At 40.3% G+C, this 13,968-nt stretch overlaps 1 protein-coding gene across 7 annotated transcripts in view; it reads right to left on the bottom strand.

Moving 5' to 3' along the window:
* The window catches only part of CELF2 (CUGBP Elav-like family member 2), a 789,880-nt gene that overhangs the window by 333,241 nt on the left and 442,671 nt on the right, over positions 1–13,968 (bottom strand). The window lies entirely within an intron of this gene.

Below are 13,968 nucleotides of genomic sequence, written 5' to 3'. Positions count from 1 at the left end.
CTGTGAAGTACTTATTAACTTGTGCAAATTACTGTAGATGCAGTTTCTCCAACCACGAACATATTAGACTATACGCATCCTACTTCTTCTGGCTATGACTTTCCAGTGCTCTCAAAATGTAGCACTGTATTATTAGTATTATTGAGTGTATGGTAAAAGCCAATGAATGTTTTGACAGGTGGGTACAGTCTAGTGAGCTCATTCCCCACTTGGCCTCTCAAAAAGTCATATCATTCCAACATTCAAGCAAAAAGGCCTTTGATTACAGGTATTTTATAGAAGTCCATATAATAAAGTGAAAGAAGGGAATGAAATAAGTGGGAAACATTCATTCATTTAACAATATTTATTGGGCATCTAATATATACCAGCTCTGGGAATTCAGTTGATATGTCACAAGGATCTGGGGGCCCTGATGTGCCACTAACCCAGAGCCCTTATGAATTAGTAGGTCAGGATTCTGTGACAAACTTCGTTGTAAAAACCTGTGTGTCAATATACACAAATTAATGTGTGATCTCATGACGGGTAATGAATGAGTAGTAGAATTAAGAGAAAATGAGGAAAAGAGAGTAAATGATGAGAGGGAGTGAGGGTCGGTTAAGGGACATTTTATATATGCTGATAAAGAAAAGTCTTGCTGAAGGAGTGACATTAGAGCAGATACTCAACAGACAAGTGTGTTGGGGGGTGGGGAGTGAAAAGCACAGGAGCCATGGGAAAAGCACTGCAGCCACGGGGAAGAGCAAGTACAGACTCCTGAGGCTGGATCAAGCTGGTGGTTTTTGAGAACCAGCCAGATGGCCAGCACAGCTGAGCAGAAGCAACAAGGTAGAGTGTGGGAAGTGAGACAACTAGGCCACAGAGGATACAGACTTTGTAGGGCACAGTAAAAATAGAGATATATCAGAGTCTAAGATCCAGAAGGCCTTTGAATATAATATTCCCTGTAAAAAAAAAAAAAAAGGATCCCTTCTTGGGAGGGAGAAGGAAAAGCCCCCCCAGCTTCTTTTAAATAAACAATGACATCTGTAAAGATAAAACTCTAATTTGGGAAGAGAAGCTAATGTGCCACAAAACAGACCATCAGCATTGGAAAAGATAGAAAAAAAAAATTCAACTGAAGACTGATACAGTCCCACATGCCTATTTTTGCTTTTGTTGCCTGTGCTTTGGTGGCATACCCATGAAATCACTCCAAGACCAATGTCATGAATCTTTCCCTCAATGCTTTCTTCTAGGACTTTTACCATTTCAAGTCTCATGTTTAAGTCTTTAATCCATTTGAAATGACTTGTGTGTGTGCTGTTAAGATAAAGTTCCAAAAAGCTTCTGCACAGCCAAGGAAACAACCAACAGGGCAAAAAAGCAACCTATGGAATGGGAGAAAAATATTTTCAAACCATGTATCTGACAGGTTAATTTCTAATATATATAAGGAATTCCTACTGTTCAATAGCAAAGAAACCCCTAATAGCTGCATTAAAAAATGGACTAAAGACCTATATAGTCATTTCTTAAAAGAAGACATACAAATGGCCAACAGGTACATGAAAAGATGCTCAACGTCACTAATCATCGGGGAAATGCAAATCAAAACCACAATGAGATATCCTCTCACCTGTTAGGATGGCTATTACAAAAAAAAAACAAAAAGACAATAAGAACGTGGAGAAACTATAACCGTTGTTCATTATTGGTGGGAATGCCAAAAGGCACAGCTGCTATGAAAAACAGTATGGAGGATCCTAAAAAAAATTAAAAATAGAATTATATGATCCAGCAATCCTTCTTCTGGGTATATATCCAAAAGAATTGAAATTGGGATATCAAACAGATATCTGCACTCCCATGTTCCCTGAAGCACTGTTCACAATAGCCAAGACACGGAAACAACCTAAATGTCCATTAATGGATGAATGGATACAGAAAATATATGTACACACACACACACACACAGGAATGTTATTCAGCCTTAAAAAAGAATCCTGTGATATGTGACAACATGAATCAACTCTGAGGACGTTATGCTAAGGGAAATAAGCCAATCACAGAAGCACAAATTCTGCATGATTCCACTTATATGAGGATCTAAAATAGTCAAATCATGGAAAGAAAGAGTAGAATGTGGTTGCTGGAGGAGAAGGGAATGGCAAGTTGCTAATCAATGGGTATAAAGTTTCAGTGATGTGAGACGAATACCTTCTAGAGATCTGCTGTCCAACACTGCATCTGTAGCTAACAGCACCCTACTGTACACTTGCAAATGTGTGAAGTGTAATCTCTGACTGCTCCTCTGCTGTTAGTGTTCTTTGACATTTAAAGCTGTTGCAGTTTCTCTTTCTCTCCTCCCTCTGTTTTTAGCAAAGTATTAGAAAAAAAGTCAGATGTCTTTCAGTTGAATTACGGGCTGAGTGTCCCGGCTTGCTGAGTGCTTACTTACACAGCCTGGCTTATCGCCTTCTGCTTTGCCTGGGCAAGTGCTGTCAACAGTCTCTGAGAACGATGTTCTCTGACTTTCTAAAACAACCATGGTAACAAAAATTATATATATATAGATATATATATATATATCTATATATATATTTATTTATTTTATCAAAAAGGGACCAGAGACATAGTTACTAAGATCTTTGTAGTTGTAGAGTTTTCTTCTTTCAGTTTATTATCAAAACTCCATTTCCCCCCATTTCAGAAGTTTCAACAAAGACGTTCTGATGCTCTGCTCACTCTTACTGGCATCATAAAGTTTGATTTGCTTTTTAACGGATGCACTTTGTAAATTATAAAGTTATAATCCAATGTGATTTTTATTATAATTGTTATTATCATTAATGATTATTTAAGCAATTTCCACGGGCTCTCCCCTACCATGCCTTCTTGGATTTATAATCTGAAGTTTGCTGATCAGTGTCTCCCTGGGCCTGATCTTATCTGGATGGTTGGAAGGCACATGCCTGAAGCCAAGAGAACAGAAATGTACCACTCACTGTGTGCAAAACGTGGGTGTGCAGGAGGGACCCAAACATACTCCATCTGCATCTCGCTTTGCTCTCAGGCTGCTGCGTTTCCATCACCTTTCCCCTGGGAAATGGTGACCAAACTGGGGCCAGAGAGTAAACGGCAGAACTTCAAGGACAGAAACCTGGTGGAAGTTGGGAGTTGGAGTATAGCTTTCAGGATTCTGGAAATAAGCAGGCTGGAATCCTGGAAACGGGCTATGAGGAAGCCATGAACTGATTTCAGCCAAGGAGCCAAAGCTGTCTGGTTACTGACTTCTCAAAAGGGATGAAATATGCTTACATAAGGCTCTCCTTGCTCATGAATATTTTTGTTAATTTTTCTTTTATGCATCAGTAATACTGATATTATTGGACTACAGCTTCTGAAACTATCCCTCTCTATTTTTATAACTTCTTTTCCCCTCTCTTCATACTCAGTTTCCAGGCTTAGGGTAATATCCTCCAACATAACTGGGAGCTGCTGTCTTGCCAATTTTTCCTGCCCCCCTCCTTCCTAGGCAATTGCTAGACACGGCTCTGGTATTCCATTCATAAGCTACTATAATATTCCAAATTGTTTTTATTGCATTCTTGGCACGTGTGGTACAACTTTTGAGTTTTAATTCAGTCAGTTATTCTGGAAGCTGATTCACTGGTAGTTGCCAATCGCCCATCATCTTGTGTCTTGAAAATATCCAAAGCACCTCAGAGACCTAAGGGCTATACAGAGTGCTTCAGTCCTTGCATCCTTAATTGGCCACCAATTGATGTCATCAATAAAAACATAAATAACAACAAAAAATCTTGAGCTACCCTACTTTTTAACACAGCTTTTTAAAAAAGAAGCAAATGTCTTATTAACATTTGATTGCTTTCCCTAAGACTTACATTATCAAGCTACAAGTAGGCAGGGAAATGGCTAAACTATGCCAGGTGGATTGTGCAAAGCATTAAGCTAAAACTGGGTATTTGTTTTCTAAAGAACTGCACAATGGTGTAAAACTGGTGTCTTGAGAAGTCTGGTAATGTTTTGAGAAGAATGTTCTGTTTTGATTTTTGAATCATATAATTTCAATCGGAGTCAAGTATGGTGATTTCATAGAAGCATTTTGTAAATCTATTATCAACTTCAAACAAAATCAGCTAGAGTTAATCACCTTTCTCTGAAGAGGAAAAAAGATCACTTATACCTTCCATGTAATAGCAAAATAGCAGCTAACATTATTGAGCATGTCTTGTACCAGACACTGGCTTTCACTCTTTGTAGGTAAGACATTTATTCCTCACAACAATCCCAGGAGATGGGAACTATCGATACCCTCATTGTACAGAGGAAGAACCTGAGCCCTGAGGATTTAGGCATTGTGTTCAAGGCCATAAACCTACGAAGGAGTGAAGGCAGAATTTGAATATAATCCAATTCCAGGGCATACAGCACTGAGCTGCCAGGTATGCAACGATGTACCCAAATAAGCCAAGGGAAGACAACGTATAAAATCCTTCCATTTTCCTTCAAGAAAAATTGCAAAGTTTTCCCCCATAATTTCAGAAGGGGAGGACATTCAGAAAAATGCTTCCTTCCCATTTCTGTGCTTCAGAAGATCTAAATCAACTCACTCCTAATCTTTAAAATTTGTACATTTTGCACCAGGAAAGATAGTCAGAAAAGGGAACATTTTATTCCCAAGTGACATTCTGGGTTTAAATATCCTTTGCAACAGTTTTGTTTTGAAAGATCTCTATGGTTGCATACGAACCAGGCAGATGTCAACGATGAGTCTACCATGTACAATATTCACCAGAGACTAAAAATACTCCTTGCTGATCCAGTCTTTGGAAATATCACAGAAACACCATTGGACTTTCTGCAACACTAAGTGTCTGTGTAAATGCGTCTGAAACAACAGATGTTCTGGGCTCTTACTGCTGTTCCCTTTGAATAATAAAATGACTTGTGGGGAGCTGAGGTTCCCCTCACTTTAACACAACATTTTCAGAAAAATGGATGAGTTTTCATCCTCACTGAAACTTCCAAAAGGAGCCTTAGACTTGTGCAGATCCTGGGATCCACTTGTGGCAGTTTTCTGCAGGTGTTTGCCCATGGGAAGCTGCCAAGAGCTGGTCCAAATCAGGGCAACGCTCCTGACAGAAGGAAATTAACCAGTGGGGAGTTTTTAGTGTCTTTCCAGAACACAGATCTGTAGGTGGAATTTGCACTCAAAAATAACTCAGTGATGGGGACAGCGGAAAAGACTACAGCTGAGCAGTGCAGGAAGAACAGTTACCTGGAAAATGCACAGTAAATGGTAAGAACTGACACATACACGACAGGGGCCCAGAGAGAAAGCCAGGGTTGCAAATGAGCAGCATTTTGAGTTCCCTTGAGGGAGGACAGGGGAAATTTCCAGAAGCCAGATTGTAAAAGACGAGAGAAAATAACATTCAATAATTACAATGTTAGCCACAACGCTGATGATCAATACCTTCTGTCTATGAGCACTCTGCAATTTCTAAAGCCTCATTAGCTACACTGTCACTGGACCAATTAGGAACCCCGGATTGGAAAGTGGAACCAGGTCTTGAACCCAGAGAGGAAGAAAAAGGGAACAAAATTAAAGGTGATTTCAAGTTGCCCTCCCTGAAACTAAAGGCATGGAAAAGGGAGAGGGTGATATAGTTTAACATAAGAAGAAACACCAAGCCTGACATAAGACATATTCATTTCGTGGAGATAAATGCAGACACAAACTCTGTCTGCAGCGTCATCTGCATGCTTGGGAGCTGCATTAGACTGCAGTCAGGAGACCCACTGTAGACATGATTCAGTAAGTGACCAACTGTGTAACTCTGGCCATGTCCCTTGCCATACTCAAGCCCATGTGTGCTTATCTGCAAAATAGAAGCAATGGGATCTGCCTTCTTCTGTATTTGCCAATGCATATGGTATTGCTTGGCATTTAGGAGGCATGGAAAAATGTTAGCTCAAAGTGATAATCAGATTCCTCTTAAATCAATTGCCTGCACATGTTTTTCGGTATAACAAACTCAAGTCTAAGATCTCCATCAGTTAAATGTTGTTCCCATTCTACAAAGAAGGCAAATTGAAATTGAGTGGTCAGTTTGTGGACCTGACATTAGAAATTAAGTCTTTAAACTTCTGATCCCTGGATGTTTTCATTGGGAAAATAAATAAATGTCTCCAAAGTCACCCAACTAGGAAGGAGGTGAGAGACAGCACTGTCTATACATTTTACTGTCCATGAAAACTAAAAGTTGCTGGCTTTTTTCTTTACCCTCAATCTACTATTAATTACAACAAGTTACTCTTACTCATTTTCAGATAAATATCTAGTGTTCTGTCAATATGAGTAGATAATTTTTGAGTAAGAACACTTTAAAATCACTATAGGTTTTGCCTTTATGGTAAAAACAGAAGCTTGACTCTATATCATAAACTGAAAATTAACTTTGGTCTTGGGGCATGAGAAATTGACAAGGCAGGACCAATGTTTCTTTAAGATGGTGTTTTCAGTTTAGCTGCAGTAGTTGAGAGGTGGGACTAGGGAAAACAGCACTACAGCAAGCATTCTTCTTTCACGGGCAGTAAATTGCTATATATAATCACATAGCCAGAGGGCATGGCTTAGTGCACTAAGCTTCAGGTTTGCTATGCCTAGGCTGTTTAAAACCTCAAGTTCAAATCCCATCAGAGTCCATATGACTCTTCATCTCCTTCAGTTTGATCAATTACATTTCATAGATTTTTATTATGTGCGAGACGCAAATAAGGCTTTAAAACCCAAATCCGGTTTATCTTATGGAGACTCTAAATACCTTGTACGTTTTCTTTATGTAAGTATTGAATTTCAGGCTTACCATCTCTACACCTTCCCAACACTCAGAGAGGAAACTATATAAAAACTTTTAAATAAGGTGAGAATATTTGGGTGGATTTGCCTGTACTGGTGAAGGAAGGGGTATAGAAAAGATACAGTCCAGGAAGCAAATCCAACATAAGTGATAATAACCACCAAGTACTGAGTGATCACCATGTACCTGGCACATAACATGAATTAGCTCATTCAATTCCCTCAGCTCCCCAGTTCACACAGAATTCTAAATGTCCAGTACAAGGTCACATGGGCTGAGGTGGGAGGGCTGGAATTTAAACACCAGTGTGCCTGAACCCAAGTCGATGAGGTTCCATTTGTCTACAAAGCCCTACAATCACTGTATATCTGATGAGAAAATAAAAATGAAGTGTGGGGAAGGTACCAAAAATGGAGTTATAAAGTGAGAGCCCAAATCAGGAAGGCAGTGGAACCCAGGGACTCAAGAAGAAAGCCTGGGTCAAGCTGTCATAATTTTGTATCAAGCCTATCTTAAGGAGCTGGTGGCTGATCTTCCCACTCCCGCCAGGCTTCATCCACATGGTGAGTAGGCAGGCCTATAGGCATGGTCTCCAGAATAGCCGGACGTGGGTGGGTGCCAGGCTACAATACACTTTAAAAATGTCACTGGTTAAATTCTTAACACTTAGTGGAACGCACACTCTGCTGAAATGGCATGTCATGGTGAGCCAGGGCCCCTGAACTAACTCGTCTGGCAGGATGCTCTGTTTTTTTCTGCTTTGTCTAATTATTTCCTTAGGTTTCTGCATTCTTTGCCATTAAAGAAACTCTCCATTCTCTGTTCCCATTGATCACATGATTACCCTGTAGTGATAGTCTTGCAGTGCGAACTGACTAATAGATAAGTCAGGCAAAGTTCTGACTAATAGATAAGTAGTAAGGATATGGAAACTGTACATGCTGACTAAATTGTAAATAAAGCCACAGGCAGAATTAACTGTATCCTGTTTTCCAATGAGGGTGACTCTGTGGGTGCCATTAACTGATACCATATATTCAGGGACAAAAACAGGTAAGAAAATGAGGGGTGGGAATGAAAACAATCATATCAGTTTGAGATGTGTTGAGCGTGAAGTGCCTGTGAAGCATCCAGATGGAGATGTATGGTTAGAGAACTGGCTGTGTGAGTCTGAAGCACACGGGAGGTTCAGAAAGCGAAGACCTAGTTTGGGAATCATCAATATTTAGGATATAATTAAAACCATAGAGAGAATGAATGAGCTCATCCAAGGAGAAAATATATAGAAAAGAGAGTAGTAGGTCAAAGCAGAATGCTGGGAAACGCCAATAAAAAGACAAGAATTAAAAGGACAGCCAGAGAGATCAGAGAACCAGGAGAGAACAGAAATGAAGGAATCAAGTCTGAGAAGCAACATATCCCAAAGGATATTTTTACTTGTATAATGACTTTTACAGATTACAGTAAAACTGGCTTGCTAATTTGCACTGCAAATCTTTAAAGGGTATGACAGTATATGGAGCTTTCTAAAATTACTTGACCACAGAACTCTTCATTTTATATAAAACCTATGCCTATCCCTCAAAACTGATGCTCCTTGGAGCATACTTTGGTAAAACCTAGCATGAGTTTCCCGAAACAAGAAATCGTCTGTGATACTGGTACTACAGAGAGATCCGATGGACAGGGACTCATTAAGGGCTGCATATGGACAATTAGCAAGTCACTGATTACTCTGGCACAGCGGTTTTAGTGGAGCAGTAAGGACAGAGGCGAAAGGTGGCAAAGGGCTAGCTAACAGATAAGCAGTGAGGAGGTGAAACAGCACACGTCGATTACTCTTTCAAGAGACAAGTTTGAAAGACACAGGGTAGGAACTAGACAGGATGTAGTATCAGTAGGACATTTCAGGATGAGGGAGCTTTGTGCAAATTTATAGGCTAAAAGGACAAAAAATAAAGCAAAAAAAAAAAACAGAGAGAGAAGGAGAAGTGCTGGAGCAAGGTACTGAAGATATGTAAGCTGGAACACGAGGCGTGCTGACATAAAAATCAAGTACCGATCTATAAGAAGACAGAGGGGGAGAAGCTTAGGATTGGTTTCGGGGACCGAATAAGGCTCCTTACAAGAGGTAGCCTTTGACTTGTGCCTGGAGAGCGCAAAGGAGCAGGAGAGATTCAGAGAAGAAAGTCATGCAGGAAACGAAAGCCACTGCAAAGGGATGGGGGCCAAAAGAAAAGGTGTGGAGGCGCTCAAGGACAGAGTGTGCCCACGGAAGGACATTTGGACAGGAATCGGAGGGCTTTTTAATTTTAGCCAGTTCTCTTTTCACTGCTCATCTGTGGTTCCATGGGATAGGATGTCCAACTGACTACAGGTTCCTTAACACCAACATGCTCATCCATCAGTTCACTGTAATTTGGGGCTCTGATTTATCATTTACACAGCCCAAATTTTCTAGCAAAAAGAAAAAGAGTAAAGAAACACATAGTTAAATGTTGGTGAACGGAAGAGTATAAGTCCCAAGCCAAGGCAAAACAAACCAACATCTTATAAGCAAAGAAAGTACATGTTGTTTATTTTGCTAATCTTGAACTGAGTTGAGTCAAGTAACTTATGCAAGACCAGTATCTTGAATGAGAAGAGTGGAATATATCTGAACAAATGGTATTTTTCACCTTGTTGAAATCACATCTTTTTCTGGACAAGAAAATGGGAGTTGTTCTTGGTGATTACTATTTACCACTTAAAGATATGAAATAATCAGTATTTTGGAGAATAGTTTTAAAGACAATTATTTCAAGTGGTTTTCTTGCCTGTGCAATTCAAAGCAAAAATCCACAAGCTACTTGCTGTTTTTGGAGACAGCATCAATGCTGGGTTTAGACGTATTTAAAAGACAGTTCTGCAAAACATTTTGTTCTAAGCGAGCTGCATAAACAGAAGCTGCTCAGCTGTTTTCCGCTATAACATTACGTTTCGATTCGTTAGCTCAAGTCTTATTAAAAATAATAACAGAAATGGAAATTGTTCCATTTTAAAGATATAGTTTTAATCAGAAAGCTGTCCCCCCTGCCCAGCAGCTTGATGACGCCTCCTTGTTAGTCTAGACAACAGGTGGGGAAAGGTGGTCTCCATCCCAGACAAGTATTTCAACAACTGTTAGGCAGCAAATCAGTAACCTATAACTAGCATCAGCCAACAACCAATTGAAAACAGAATCATGAAATGTACATTTCTTTAATTGCCACAGACCGTTAAGCTTATCTAAGGACAAGCATCTTCTATGTGGGAAAAGCTTATATAAAGCTTATGAAAACATAGAGTTCAAGTAACCATGCATTAGTTCAGAGCTATAACTGTATTTCATATGTATTCTGAGGCAGAGGTTAGAGACCATTCCTTCCATTTAAAAACATTTTTAAATCCTCATCTGCGGATATGTTTTTGAGAGAGAGAGAGAGAAGTGTCAATGTGAGAGAGCAACATCGATCTGTTGCCTTCCCTGTGCGCCCTGACCAGGATTGAACCTGACCCCTGGGTATGTGTCCTGACCAGGAATCGAACCCGAGACCCTTTAGTGCACAGGATGACGCTCCAACCAACTGAGCCACACCAGCCAGGGCCATTCCTTCCTTCCAGGGCTGCATGAATGAGTGAGTGTGCCTAAGAGTGAGGCTGTGTGCGTGAGAGGAAAGAGCAGGAGAGCGAGGGAGGGAGAGAGCAATATTGTGTATGTAGCAAAATAGAAATGTTTGTAGTTTGTTCATTACTGCTATGTAAACTAGTGGGATAGCCTGTGTGGTCTACAGGCAATCAAGTGCTCTACTTAATGGCTAAATCTCCATTTCAGGTAAGAAAATGAACCTCTTGAAATACTGGAAGCCCCTCCTAGGCACAGTTCTTAGAGACATCTCACTGCTTCTGCACCTGGAGCCTGAGACTTACCGGAACTCACTCCAGGCTTTTGGAGTTTGACAAGTTCCACATGTTGAAACTGTCCCTGGATACTTTTGACATAATCATCCTCATCTTAGCTGTTCTCCATCTCAGAAAAACCAAAGTCTTTGTTAATCTCATTTGTATATTAATAGAGCTGGTTAATGTACTTTCATTCTGAATAAGAGTCTTTTATTCTTAGAGTATTATTAATTTTTAACTCTAGTCCTTAGAAGTGTATATATTCTTTCCCCAAAAAAGTAATACTAAGCATTAGGCAACTGTCTCACTCTGATGGCTAAATGTCTTTTATCACTTTTTCAGCAAAATTCATTGATATGTTGTCATTTTTGTTCCACATTATTTTAAGCCTAAAAGAACACAGAGCGAAATGCGATACAATTAGAATACAACGCACATGCACATGCATCACAGGGTCATGGGGGCTTTCCCATTAGTTAAGATTTTTAAAAGTTATCTCAAAAGAATCCTACTCCCTGTGCACCCCCACCTCTTACAAACAGCATAAAATATACACTATCTGTTGGGTCTTGGAAATCATAACTCCTCATTTCTCCATTTCAACATCAGAAGAGACAGAAAGCAAATTATTTACATAATTGAAAATCCAGCAGGATATATGTATATTTCACTTTGGGAACATCGCTAGGTGGCAGCTGGTATTCTAAACATCATTATGCATTCCACCCAATGTGGAACGGAACACAGATTATTTATAAAATGAAAAATTAGGTGCTCCACATTTAAAGGCCAAGATTTTTTTCTGGGTCAAAAGAGTGAAAATTTTAGCAATCCAAAAAAAGAAGAAAAAAAAGATGCACTGCCAATTCTTGATTATTAAGCAGCAATGATTAAGTTGGTGTTTTTTCCAGCCCTCCCTCCCCGCATGCTGGCCCCCCCTCTTGTTTCCAACTCTACGGCATTTTTGTTGCCCTTTCATTAAGCACCAAGAGAAAAGTGAGGCCAACCAAAGCAGTCCGTTTTGCTCTTATCAGCTCTTAATACCAGTCTGGAGGGACAGAAAGGTTGACACTAAAATATTCAGATCATGGTGGATTTTAATGACCTACACTCTCTACTTTCTAAGTAGTAAAGATAAAGAAGCATCTTTTTTTTTTTTTCCCTTTTTCTTTAATAACCAATATCATACCATTCCCATTGCAAAGCACAACTTCTACACTTACCCAAGACACTTTTTATTGGTCTGTGTGAAGGACACACACATCACAGAACTCCCACTGTAGGAGGCAGAAGGACAAAGGGTCCAGCTCCTATGCTCTGAAATCCATCAGCACATTTACTCCCAGTCACATGTCCCACTGGCTGCTCCAGCCACTGATAGCACAAAAGGGATATGAAGGCGGGCCCATTCCTGGGGGGACTGCACTTAGGTTTGGGATGCTTCCATCCAACCACCCCTTTCCTCAGGGTCTGGCATTGCAGTCTGGCCACTCTCTCAGTATCTTCTGGTTTCTTCCCCATTTTCTCGCACTGGTACTTCTCCTAATAAAGTCCTTCCATGTTTATTTTCCTTTTGGTGCCTACTTCTCAAAGTACCCAGACTCATACAGTCTATAATTCTATGTGAAATCAGGTGTAGGACAGGATGAACCAGTAAGCAAGGAAATCCATTCAGGCGTGTGTGTGTGTGTGTGTGTGTGTGTGTGTGTGTGTGTGTGTTCGTTCTCAGGAATCCCCTCGCTCATAAGGGGTCACCTTAGAATAGTTATTCTGGTTCACCCTAAATAATACAAATAATGCTACTAGAGGAATTACTTTTTCTTTCTGACCTGACAACAGTGATTACTTTCTTCTACTCCTTTCCCTTACCCTAAAATGATAGGGAACCTGCTGTAACCTGGGATCCAGCCAGAGTTCTGAGGAGGTTCATGCAGCAATACGGGCTACAGGACTGATGCTAACTCACTGATGCACAGCAGCTATCCTGGTCCCTCTCTGGTCACCTGGTCCTGTCATATTCCTCAATTCCCTAATCCCGGACATTCTGCTCCTTCTCAATGTAGAATACCCGCTCAGATCCAGGTAATTTGGGTTTTGCCCTGTAATACAGGTGAACGGATGTCCCCCAAACATCTTCATCTGCTCTAAGTCCTTTTGTAAATCTGAATAAGAAAAGGAAAAGGGAAGGACTGAGGGTCTTGTAGGCAGTCTATGAGAGAAGGTGAGAGAGGGAGCGGAGCTATAGTTGATGGTGCTGAAATATCTAAGTAGGCCTGTCCATTAGTGCACCTTCAGATGCAAATATAGGGATCATGAAAAGGAAGACCAGAAGTATCCTCTGTGGTTTATGCCACAGGTTATGCAGCTCTCCCAGAACTCCTCAGCCCCTCTGTGCTACACTCATGACCCAGCCGAGGAAGAAAGGCACCAGCACTCTCCCCATCACTGTCTGGGTAACAAATAATGGAAACTGGGGTCTGCCGCAGCGAGGCGGGGATATGTCCATAATGCTGCATAGGGGCATCACCTAGATGTACCAAAGAAAACTCAGACTTAGTATGTCCAAAATGGAACTTCCATCTCCTTCCTTCCTTGTCACATACTCCATTTAGTTGGTGGTGATATAAACCTGCAAACCCCAGTTTCCCCCTTAGAAATTGAGGATTAGGAACCATGGTACTATTATCTTTGGGTAAATTATGAGTCAGAGAGACATCTGTTACAATTGCTTATCAAAACTCTCCTATGGCAAAATACATTTTGAGTTCAAAACAACAGACCCCAAATATACTGTTGAATATGATCCATTCGCAAGTCGGGTAATAGCTGTGCTAATGACGTGGGATACATCCTCATTTAGAAAATTATCATTAATCAGTTAGAGTTATTCATTCACAGCCTGCTATATCTGAAGCCCAGCTCAATTTCTTTTAGGTCTTTTGACTTGTGGATTTAGCAGTAAGTTCCTAACTTTTAACTTGCAGGTTTAACTGCATTTGTTTCTCATGAATACTGTTGCTGTGTGCTCTTGAATCCCAATTAAAAACTGGTACAGAGCTTAAATATCATCAAATAAAATTTGAAGGAGACTTTAAACATGAATCTAATGCAATGATTCTCAAATCATGGTCTCAGGACCAGTAGCATCAGCACCACCTGGGAACCATTAGAAATG

This window comes from Miniopterus schreibersii (assembly GCF_964146895.1).
Source record: "Miniopterus schreibersii genome assembly, chromosome: 1".
NCBI classification, from domain to species: domain Eukaryota; kingdom Metazoa; phylum Chordata; class Mammalia; order Chiroptera; family Miniopteridae; genus Miniopterus; species Miniopterus schreibersii.
This window is presented reverse-complemented; position numbering and strand designations above follow the sequence as displayed.